Source organism: Cyrtonyx montezumae, unplaced genomic scaffold, assembly GCF_038088225.1.
Source record: "Cyrtonyx montezumae isolate F1298 unplaced genomic scaffold, pur_monq_1.0 scaffold_10, whole genome shotgun sequence".
Lineage (NCBI taxonomy): Eukaryota > Metazoa > Chordata > Aves > Galliformes > Odontophoridae > Cyrtonyx > Cyrtonyx montezumae.
Window position 1 is genome coordinate 51,545,343 of NW_027071826.1, and position 11,087 is coordinate 51,556,429.

Here is an 11,087-nt window from a genome sequence, read left to right on the forward strand (position 1 = left end):
ATGTCTGGATTACATTTAGACATGGAAATGAAAATGGAAATTGTCTGTTACCTGAGTCTCCTCTGATTCAACAACAGACCCAGATATCTAAAAATGTAAGTTATTTATCTATTTTGTGTGAATAGTTTCCAAATAAAATATAGTTTGTGTCTTGGGAAGGGAACCACCCAATTATGTGCTCTGCTTCACGGAGCAGCTTGGGAACTGCATCAGTTTATCATAAAAGAGACCCAAACCTGCCCCTTTCCCACTCCCTTTGTTAGCATTTTAAATAGTTGTGTAGTCTGGCTGCCTCTCCTAGTGACTGAAAAGGAAAAGTCTCTTCCATAGACTAAAGAGACACCCACTGGTTTTAGTGAGAAGCTTCTCCTCCAGATGAAATATACTCCGGTGAGTTTAATTCTTTCCTGGTGAATAGATAATATGCAATGCTTAGCTGAAAAGACGAAGGAAGTTGCAGAACTCATTCAGCATTTACCATATGTGTTTCTGAAGCCACTGCTGATACACCTGCACATCAAAATTAGCATCACCAAAGTAGCTGTGTTGTTGCAGATGCACGCAGCTGTCCCTCAAAGAAAGATCACTGGGCACCTCACTATTATTTTCCTCCTTGAGGATGCTCCCAATTCTGAAAATATTATCAACGTTTTTGAGGATGCTTTAAGGAATCATAGCTGAACTAAAGGGAAGCAAGGTCCAGATACGTAATCTCAGCCTCTGTGCTACTTAATGGTAGCACTACTCATGAATAATGTTTCTTTCTCTCTTAGCTATATGGTCATCACACACCTCATCTCTGCAGGTAAACTGTTACAGAGGAGAGGATGACTGTAATCAATCACACCACAGTCACCTACTTCATCCTCTTGGGACTGACGGATTGCCCGAAACTACAGCACCCTCTCTTTGTGATGATTCTGCTAATCTATGTCATCACCCTGCTGGGCAACCTCGGCATGATCAGCTTGATCACAGTTGACTTCCAGCTGCAAACACCCATGTATTTCTTCCTCCTTAATTTGTCCATTGTGGATCTCTGCTATTCTTCTGTTTTTATTCCGAGGATGCTGGTAAACATCTTAGTGGAGATTAAGACTATTTCTTACTCAGAATGTCTTGCCCAGCATTTTTCATTTGTTCTGTTTGCGACCACAGAAGGATTTCTGCTGGCTGCGATGGCTTATGACCGCTACATTGCTATATGCAACCCACTGCTTTATACCTCTCTTATGGCCAGGAGAGTCTGTGTTTGCTTGGTGACTGGGTCATATTTAGGTGGACTCTGTAACTCCTTGGTACATACTTGTGGCTTACTGAAATTGTCCTTCTGTGGCCCTAACACCATCAATCACTTTTTTTGTGACACAAACCCACTGCTACAACTCACTTGCTCTGATAACCATCTCAATGAACTGGTTTATGAATTTTATTTCAACATTTAAATTTTGAATGAACATTTAACGATTAACATTTAATGAACAACAATGAACATTTAAAAATTGACTATGTGTTTATGTGGTCTCCAATATTGACTTTTTCTGAATAATCCCTTAAAAATCAAAATGAAATCACACTGGACAGACCCAAGAGTAAGTGAAGCCACGTGCTGGTGTCTATGGCTTTCTGTAGAGCATCCTTTACCTCCTTGTTCCTCCAGCTGTAGATGAGGGGGTTCAGCACAGGGATCACCACAGTGTAGAACAACGACGCAATTTTGTCTGTGTCCAGAGAGAAACTGCTGACTGGTCGCAAATACATGAAGACAACGGTTCCGTGGAACAAGGAGACAGCCACCAGGTGAGAGGTGCAGGTGGAAAAGGCCTTGTATTTCTTCTCAGTGGAGCGGAACCTCAGCACAGTCAGAATAATGAAAATATACGAGATGAGGATGGCAATGATGCTGCTCATCAGAAAAAAGCTGCCGGTAATGAAAACCAGCAGCTCATTGAGGGCGATACTGGAAGAAGAAATCTGGAAGAGCGGGCTGTTATCACAGAAGAAATGCTTCACCACATTTGAAGAGCAAAAGATAGTTTCAGCAATATATTCAGTAATAATACTCAAGATATTGAATGTGGGGATGAATAACTCCCAAGGATGGTACTTCACAAAGAAATAGTAGAGATGATAGTATATTTTGAGTAGTTCTATATAGATAGGATACAAATAAAACAAAAGAGAAGATGGCTCACCTTCAGGATGTCAAGGCTCGCAGGGGACTCCACGTGGGAGGGATCTCCAAGAAGAGATCCTTCCCTGGTGGTGGTCAGCCCTTAAGTGGGGTTTGGGAGAGGTGGAGCCAGGCTCCACCCCTTCCAATCACACAGGTATATCACCTTCACCTGAGGCCCCATGGCTGACTCAGTGCTCACCTCAGGTAACCAATCAGTGGTTCAGGTCGTGACTCAGCAGTTCCCATACACTCCACCCCTTCACAACGTGAACCACTGATCAAGTAACCGTAAGGTGAGCTCCCCTTGATACAGAGACCCAATACATCACGACGCTTACATAATTGCCCGTCGCAACACATGTTGATTTAATCCGAGATGGGTGATCATTGGCGCATCAGTTGAACTCTTCTTTGGGCCAGTGCTCAGTGGTATCTACTGGAAGCATGCAATCACACAGTGCAGGTCCATCTTATGTGTCATCAGTCCTGGTTAGACCATCACCAGACGCTGCACATGGTCTTATGGCAACTCTGGAACACTGCAGCATTGTTTGGTTCCTTCTGGTGACTCATAGGCTTATCGGGAGTAATATAAGTGTTTTAGAGGTACCAAGAGGGGAAAATCCGCTCTCCAGGGTAAGATACAGGCTGTATTCCTGTCTTGGGTTAACAGTTCAGCTTGTACAGGGGCATGCCCTGGCTGCCTGTACCATACTTTCTGACCCCATGTCTGTGGCTGTACGACTATATCAGGCACCAAAGGGGGTGTCCTGATCTGCCACAGAGACATGATAGGGGTCCCCTTAGCAATAAAGGCTGGAGTGTTAACCATTATTTCAGTAGGCCATGTACCAATTACCGGAGGGGCTACCGAACCCCCCACCTCCAATAATCTCCCCCAAGGTGCAAGTAGGCCGCACCATCATGGTCCTACCTGCACCTTCCAGGGCCATTTTATTTTATTGGTACCTGGTTTTAGGTCCTCAGGGGCAGGGAGCAGAAGATTGTTTTCACGGCCAATCTGAGGTCTCACCTCATTATCGGTACTCGTAATTTGGATCCTAAGTGAGGAGGCCCATGTTGTCTGTAACATTTTCAAGGCACTGGGTCTGCCGTCTCTAGGTCTTTCATTCAGGTCCCGCAGGGTCTCGTGGAATCTCTTTGTCCAACCCTGCAGGGACTGAGAGTCTGTCTTCAGGGCAGCCTTGAGAATACCATTGTAACGTTCGATAAGGCCTGCCCCCATTGGATTATATGGCAGGTGGAATCGCCACTCAATGTTATTTTCTTCTGCCCAGCGTTGTATCACTGCACCTGTGAAATGACTTCCTTGGTCGCTCTCGATGACTTGCGGTGTCCTGTAGGAAGCCATCAGCCTTGTGAGTGCCTTTATAGTGTATGCCTGGTTGGCTTTTGGTACTGGATAGGCCTGCATTAGCCCACTCGCGGTGTCGACACAGGTTAGGGCATATCTCGCCCTCTCAGACCGAGGGAGGGGCCCAATATAATCAACCTGCCACCGCTGTAGAGGATTGTGTCCACTAGCAAGATGGGCTGTAGTTTCAGGCAACGACCTCGGTCTTATCTTAGAGCAGGCATCACAGTCTCAGCATACTTGAGCGATGTCCGATAGTTGTACGGGCAGTCCTCACGCTTTAGCGGCTGCCCACATGGTCTTCTGCCCAGCATGCCGCAGCTTTTGATGTAGCCAGTAAGCGATATTCTCAGATGGCGAGTTCTCAACCCATCTAACTCGGTGTTGAAGCCAGTGTGTCGGCTTCATCATTTCCTGGTGACTGTAGGGGTAGATGACCAGAAACATGGTAGACACGTACAGTTCTGTGTTTAACTGCGTTCCATATGCCTAACCACATATCTTTGCCCCAGATCGGTCGGGAGTGGATAGTCCAATCCTGGGTGGCCCACTGTGCGATCCACAGAGTGAGCCCCCGATACACAGCTCAACTATCTGTGCAAATATTCAGGATACCATCACCAGGTTCTTTGCTTATAACCATCCACACCGCCTGCAGCTCTGCCCACTGGCTGCTTTGACCATCCCCCTCTTCAAACCATATTGTGACTGTGGCAGGATGGTACGCTACTGCTCTCCACTTACTTGGGTTGCCCTTGCTGGACCCATCCGTGTACCAGGCATCTTCAGGGATAGGATATTTTCCTTCCTGGACAGGACTCTTCCGTGGTGGAGCAACCAAAGTTTGTTTCGGTGCATCACTATGATACGTTACTGGGCCAAGAATCTTCTGGAGCTCTTCTTTCAACGGTGAGGAAGACAGACTACTCCTCTGACTGAGATAGGCGACCCATCATGCCACTGTCTGCGCCTGGGCCACCCCTGTCTTAGGAAGGTGGGTCAGATCTCTTACCCACCCCCGGATTGGCAACGTAGTCTTGACTATAACTTCATCCGTTTGGGTTATTGGCTCTTCCGCTTGTAATGCGGAATAGGCAGCCAATAACTGTTTTTCAGTCATACTATATCTTTCCTCTGCTCCATGCCACACCTGAGACCAAAATCCAATGGGGGTCCAAACAGAACTCTGACGTTGCTACAGGCCCCAGCCAAAGCCATCTTGAGTTATGTGGACATCTAGCTCAGCTGGGAGGGTAGGATCAAATATACCCAGTGCCTGGGCTTGTTTAACCGCCTGTTTCGCCTGTTGGAAAGCATCCTGTTCTGTTCTCCCCCAGTCCCATAATTGTCCCTTTTTGGTAAGTCTATATAAAGGTCTCAGCAGCTGCGCCAAATGAGGTATAAAGGAACGCCAATATCTCAATATACCTAGGAACTCCTGCAGCTGCTTTGGTGTTGTAGGGACTGGAAATGCTTGAACCTTATCTACGATGGCATCAGGTAACACTTTGGTCTTTCCTGACCATTCTACCCCTAGAAATTTTACGGACAGTCCTGGACCTTGCACTTTTTGAGGATTGATAGCCCATCCTCTTTCACTTAGGTAGGCAGTTAATGAATCTGCTGCCTCCCCTACTGCTTCCAGTGAGTCGGATGTTAACAGGAGGTCATCAATATAGTGGTATAGGTTCACATTGTTTGGTTTTCTCCAATCAGCCAGGTCACGTGCCACCCAATTATGACAGTATGTTGGTGAGTGCACGTACCCCTGTGGCAAGACCTGAAAGGTCCACTGCCTGCCTCCCCATGTAAACACAAATTGATCTTGTGATTCTTTAGCAATAGGTATGCTAAAAAACGCATTTGCTAAATCCAGGACACAATGGTAGGTTTTATTTTCCCAACTAAGAGTGTCCATTAAGGAGGCAATATTGGGTACGGCTGCATGGATGGGCGGCGTCACCTTATTTAGTTCCCTATAATCCACCGTCATTCTCCATGTTCCATCCGACTTCCGTACTGGCCATATGGGGGAATTATATGGGCTGTGTGAAGGTCTGATAATACCTACTTTCTCTAATTCCTGCACCGTCTTTGATATTTCTTCCTGCCCCCGCAGGAGTCTGTACTGTCTTACATTAGTAATCCGGTGTGGTTTTGGCAAACAAATGGGCTCATGTTTGGCATGGCCCCTTCATATTGTCCGTATTGCCTGGATACTAATGTACCTCTGCCATAGTCTGAACTCTCCCACAGTCGTCTGGAGAGCCAGACCCCATAGAATGTCTATGCCCAGGATATATTCTGGAATTGGGGCAATCGACACCTTATACTCCCGGGGCGGGAGATGCCCAACCCCCAATTTCAACCATGTTTGGGTGACTGGAATAGTCTGTAACCGGGTGACTGGAATAGTCTGTCCCCCAAACCCACCAATCGTCACTGTATTACCCTTAAATTTTGTTGGGTCTCCATATATAATTGACGTTTCTGCACCAGTATCCACTAGAGCCATCACCTCCTGCACATTTGTCCTAGACCAAAATATTGTTAATTCTACATAGGGCCTCCGGTCACATCTGGAGGCTCTAGGGGGACCAGTATTTTTCGTTCATCCATGAACTTTGCCAGATCCAAATCTTTTGCCACAGGTGGCTCAGGCACTGTAGCCCGCGACACCTGTGGATGTTTTTTCCTTCTATTTGGTATTATGAAGTCGGCCAGATTCCAGGTTGTTGGTGGTGTTTCTTGTATAATTTGTACTCCTGATTTCTGGGAGCACTCTGAAATTTTTGATCATTTTTAAGCTGTTTCCACAGCTGTAACAAAACATGGTTGGGTTGCCCATCAATTTTGGTAAATGCAATCCCAGCCCATGTGAGGTCATTGAACATAGTCTTCTGGGATACCCATACGGGGCCTGATCGGGGTATCCGTGGAGCAGGCTTTTTAGTTTTAATAGGGAAGGCCTCAGCATCTTCCACTACACGAACATTGCGCCTGGTTCTTACACACTCTGTCTCCCCTAAGTCTGCCACTAACAAGGCTGCCTGCTGTATGATGGCCTCTGATGCCAACAACGGATTTAGTATGGAAACTAGCATCCTGTATAGGCGGGAGGGGGCCTGCTGCAGTATTAGATCTCTCATACCTGCTGTAAATTTCTCTGTATCGGGGCTTTCAAAAGTGTCTGCGTACATAGCCTCCCTCATACCTAATTCTCAGATGTTTGTCTGGAGGTCCTCCATAGAGGACCACAAACCAGCATTGAAAGGAATATCAGTTTTATTAGGCCACGTTAGGCGTCATGCTGCCATCAACCAATCTATAATAGAATGGTTTTCATCACTGTAGTGGACGGCTGCATATAACCTTTGTCTCAAGGCTGGGTTTATTGTTATGGATGCTAATTTTGACATCTCTGTCCCATTCCCTAAAAAACTTTCAGCTCCTGCATCCCATAACCTTAGGAGCCATGATGGTATGCTTTCCCTTGGTTTTTGATGGAACCGCTGTACTAGGTCCATCAACTCATTAGCTGTATATGGACGAGTGGTCACATGGAGGCAGGTTTCAGCAGGGGGCCATTGGTCAGGAGGCACCCCTGCTGGTCTATCTCACACCTTTTTTGTTTTTTGCATTATAATAGGCCTGTTGGGAAATGGCTGCAGGAGCAGGGAAGTCACGGTGATATGTACGAGCACAGTTTGCACTGCAGCACAGACTATATGCTCATGGAAAGGTATTAGATGTTGATAGGAGGTCATGATGCTCCTGGGCCAAGTGACAAACAACTCAAAGCGGACATGAACTGCTTCAGCTGAGCAACCCATGCTGCCAAGACATCTATGGGAAACTTCTGTGATTATGTTATTCACCCTGCTTTCAGTGAAGAAGGCTTCACAGGGTTGCTGATAATTGTAACTATAGGTATTTTTAGAATAAGCTGTCCTTGGTAGTCTAGTCTGTTTAGCTTTCCTTTGGGCTCTGTGTTATGCGCTGGCCACGCTGATACGGCGCTCAGGGGAAAGTACACTGTGTGAACCTAGAGAAAAGCAGAAGCAGGAGATGGTCTTTGGCGAGTGGGAGAGGAAAAGTGCACTTTGAGCAGGGGACGCCCTGCCAGCACTGCCTTTCACACCCGCTGCCGACGCATTCCTGTTTGGATTTCTTAGGATTAGGATGATATCAAGAGTTACCTCCCTCAGGATGGTTTCTCACTGCTGTTAATTGTTGGGAACTGCTTAAAGTTGTTTTTTCTCTGAGGCTCTCAGCCAATGACTGTGTGCCATTCTCTGTACGCCCCTGTCTTAAACACTATAAGAATAAGGCTGTCCGGGTAATAAAAAAAGCCTGATCATTCATGTATTGAGTCCTGTCGTGCTCCCCGCCCGAGAGCAATCCACTCGGACCCTGATATCCGCAGCAGGGATCTGCTTTGGAGCACAGCGTGCCCCAGCCTGAGGCAGCTCCCAGGGCCAACACTCACAATGCTGCACCCCCTCCCAAGTCACTTATCACTCAGCCATTAAGTGCCTTCCCTCCCAGCCAGGAGGGAAGAGCCTGGCTGGGAGGGAAGGCACTTAATGGCTGCAGGGAGAAGAGCCTGGGATCCCTGTGCCACAGATTCCTGGCTCGGTACCCGGATTACCCCAGCGCTGAGGAGAACTACTGCATTTGCCTCGATGAAGTAGCTGAGGAGCTCAGTAAGTTGGTGGATGTGCTATTGCACGAGCCCATCGAGCACCCTGACATCGTGCCATACTCTGTCGCAGCCGGAACACTTAAACCCTCCACCTCCTCACTCCTCCCACAGTTCTTTTAAACCAGCTTCTCCAGCGTGCTGAACTTAGCAAATAAACTTAACATTTGTGGAGAGCACACAGTATAGAGCCACACAGTATATGTTCTTATTCTGAGACTCCCATTTCCATTTCTACCACTGCTGATACTTCAGTAGTTATAAGCCAGGCTCAAGTAATTGCTTTTAATTACTGCATATGTGACTACATATATATCATACAGACCCTTCTGTTTGTTCTGCCTTCTAACTACAAAGCTTGAAACAACACCTGCAGCCTGCAGCTCACATATTTCAGAATCCACCGCCACCGTACAGCAATGTGCCAAAAATCTTTTTCCTTCAAGAGGAAAGCAACACTTCACTCGGCATCTATCCGTGATAAAGTTACTTAAAAGTACAGAAAGCGACAGAAGGAAGATCCAATCTGCTCCAACCAGTCCACTTAAAATAAGCACAAGTACATAGCTGCAAACTGTATCTGTCCATCTCTTTCTAGTCATGTTTTTCTCTTGTATGTGTAGTCTTGTATTAGACATGCAGGCTGGCCACCCTACGATAGAAGATGTGGATGGGTCGATACGCCTCTTTACAACAACTACATTTGAAAATAAGAAAGCAACAAGATGGGGGGAAATGAAATGTATGTCGTCTGTAAATCTTGAGGCCTTAAAAGAATAATAGCAAAAACAAATCTAAATTAATCTGTATTCAAAGAAGAAGCTCTGCAATTAGTGGCAATAATGGTAGAAATAACACCGTCTGAAGGCAGTATTTCACTTAAACGTTTTGAGACATTACCAGTTATGTTCCTTGTCAGTTAAAATGGAACAGAGCAAGAATTTTCAGTGGCCTGGAAATCTTTTGTTGCCTCATTTCATATGCATATAGGAGCGCTAAGAACAAAATTACCATTTTGTCATTGTGTTTAACTGACCTTTGGTTTACTGCTGCTGTGACAACCTTTTAAGGAGAGACACTGTGAAATGAGATGATACTTCAGCACTCTAATAGACTGAAAGTGTCTTTTTTTCTTTTTTCCTTTGAACCAGAATTTAACACCAGAAAGCTTAAAGCCCAGATCTATGATAAAAGAGAGAGAAGCATATTGGTTAGCAAGCACATGAAGGGATCCTGGTTCAAACCTTCCTCATCATTTGAGGGCTGACAGATTAGATGTAGCTGTCCGGAGTCACAGCGTGCCTTTGCTTTACACGTCTTCCTATTGGTAGCAGAAAAAATATTCTGCTTTTGCTTAAGTGTTTTACTGAAGAAAAGTATTGCAATGGGAAAAGCTATGCACAATGTGCTCCCTGTCCACAGTCTGACATTCTTTCATCGCAGAGCTCCTTTGAGAATATTCACACTGGTGTTTGTTCCACTGTTTAAAGAATGAAATAGTAACCAGAGAAAGGAAGAAAGCAGAATATATCCGTAAGTTAGCAATCAGCTAAGCCTCCTGACTCAATTACTTCATAACTGGAAATGGACAAGGCTCCAGACTCAAGGTAGGCTATGGATTTGAGTGGAGTGACTGAATTTTGAACTGACTGACAAAGCAGAGAAGGAGCACAAGTCTGGATTTGGATTCACTGTATTGGAGACTTCCTCCTAAAATGAGGAGACTCAGGCTGCAAGTTCTAATGTTTACAATATTTTATTGTCCTTAGAAAGTATTGAGGCAGCTGATAAATATATATATTTATGAGCTAGCTGTAAATGGTGGCTGGGGCTAATTTTGTACCAAGTTGCCATACTCAGGCTGTTGTACCTGGGGGATGAGATGCAGCTCAGCTCCACTCTGCCCTCTCTTCATTCTCCCCCTCTTCTCACATGTTGGCATATGAGCTGCTGAAGCTCATTTTCCTGATTCAGAAGGGCTGTGCCCACTCAGTTGTTCTCATTTCATTTTTCCAGCTATTATACAAACACCTTATTAACACCAAACCATCTATTATCTTTTCCAATAATTATTTAGTTTTCCATCTAGCATTGAAGAACCTACTGTGCAAGAACTAGGATCTCACTTAATGCCACTTCTCATTGTTTTTCACAGGACTAGTCAGCTCATTCTCCTCTTCCTCCCGCTCCCTACACCCGCAGAGATGATGAACACAGGAGATGTCTTCCCACATGGAAGGACATCTTCAGCCCCCGTTTAGCGTGACCTGGCCTGGTTCTCGTTTAACCAAAAGCAGCAAAATGAAGAAGTGATGCTCAGGACCCAGACTGCTCACATCGCAGAGCGTTTCTGAACTCTCTACTCTGAGATGAGCAGACAGTAAAGTGCTTTGCTCACTCACAAGGCGAGCACTCCAACTGCAGTCACGCATCCCTGCACTCGGCACTGCCTTCTGGTTCCTCAATTTCACACTTTGCTAGAAGCACAGAGCAGCAGCGAGTTTCAATTACTCACATCTAAAACACTTATCAATACTGGCGAGCCTCAACTGCGACATTTGGAGCTCTGCTTCTGACACAGAGGCTGCATCCTTTTGAATTTGTTACCGCTGCCTGGTTATTGCTATTTTGACCACCACTTCTCCATCCTAAAGAGATATGTTAAGGGAGGAACATGGCAACCGACACATCGTTTACTACAAATAACACAAGCAGTAGCTTTCCTCAGCAAAGGAAAGAAACGTTTTTCCCTTTAACCTTAGAAGAAACGAAACGCATCCCCTGCTGCCCTAAGTAATGGCAGAAAGGACCCTTTGAAAATACTAAGAGCTCGC

At 45.7% G+C, this 11,087-nt stretch overlaps 1 pseudogene; it reads left to right on the top strand.

The window, feature by feature from the left end:
- The first annotated feature begins 827 nt into the window (after positions 1–827).
- LOC136060647 (olfactory receptor 5J3-like) lies at positions 828–1,478 on the top strand (annotated as a pseudogene).
- Positions 1,479–11,087: the final 9,609 nt, after the last annotated feature.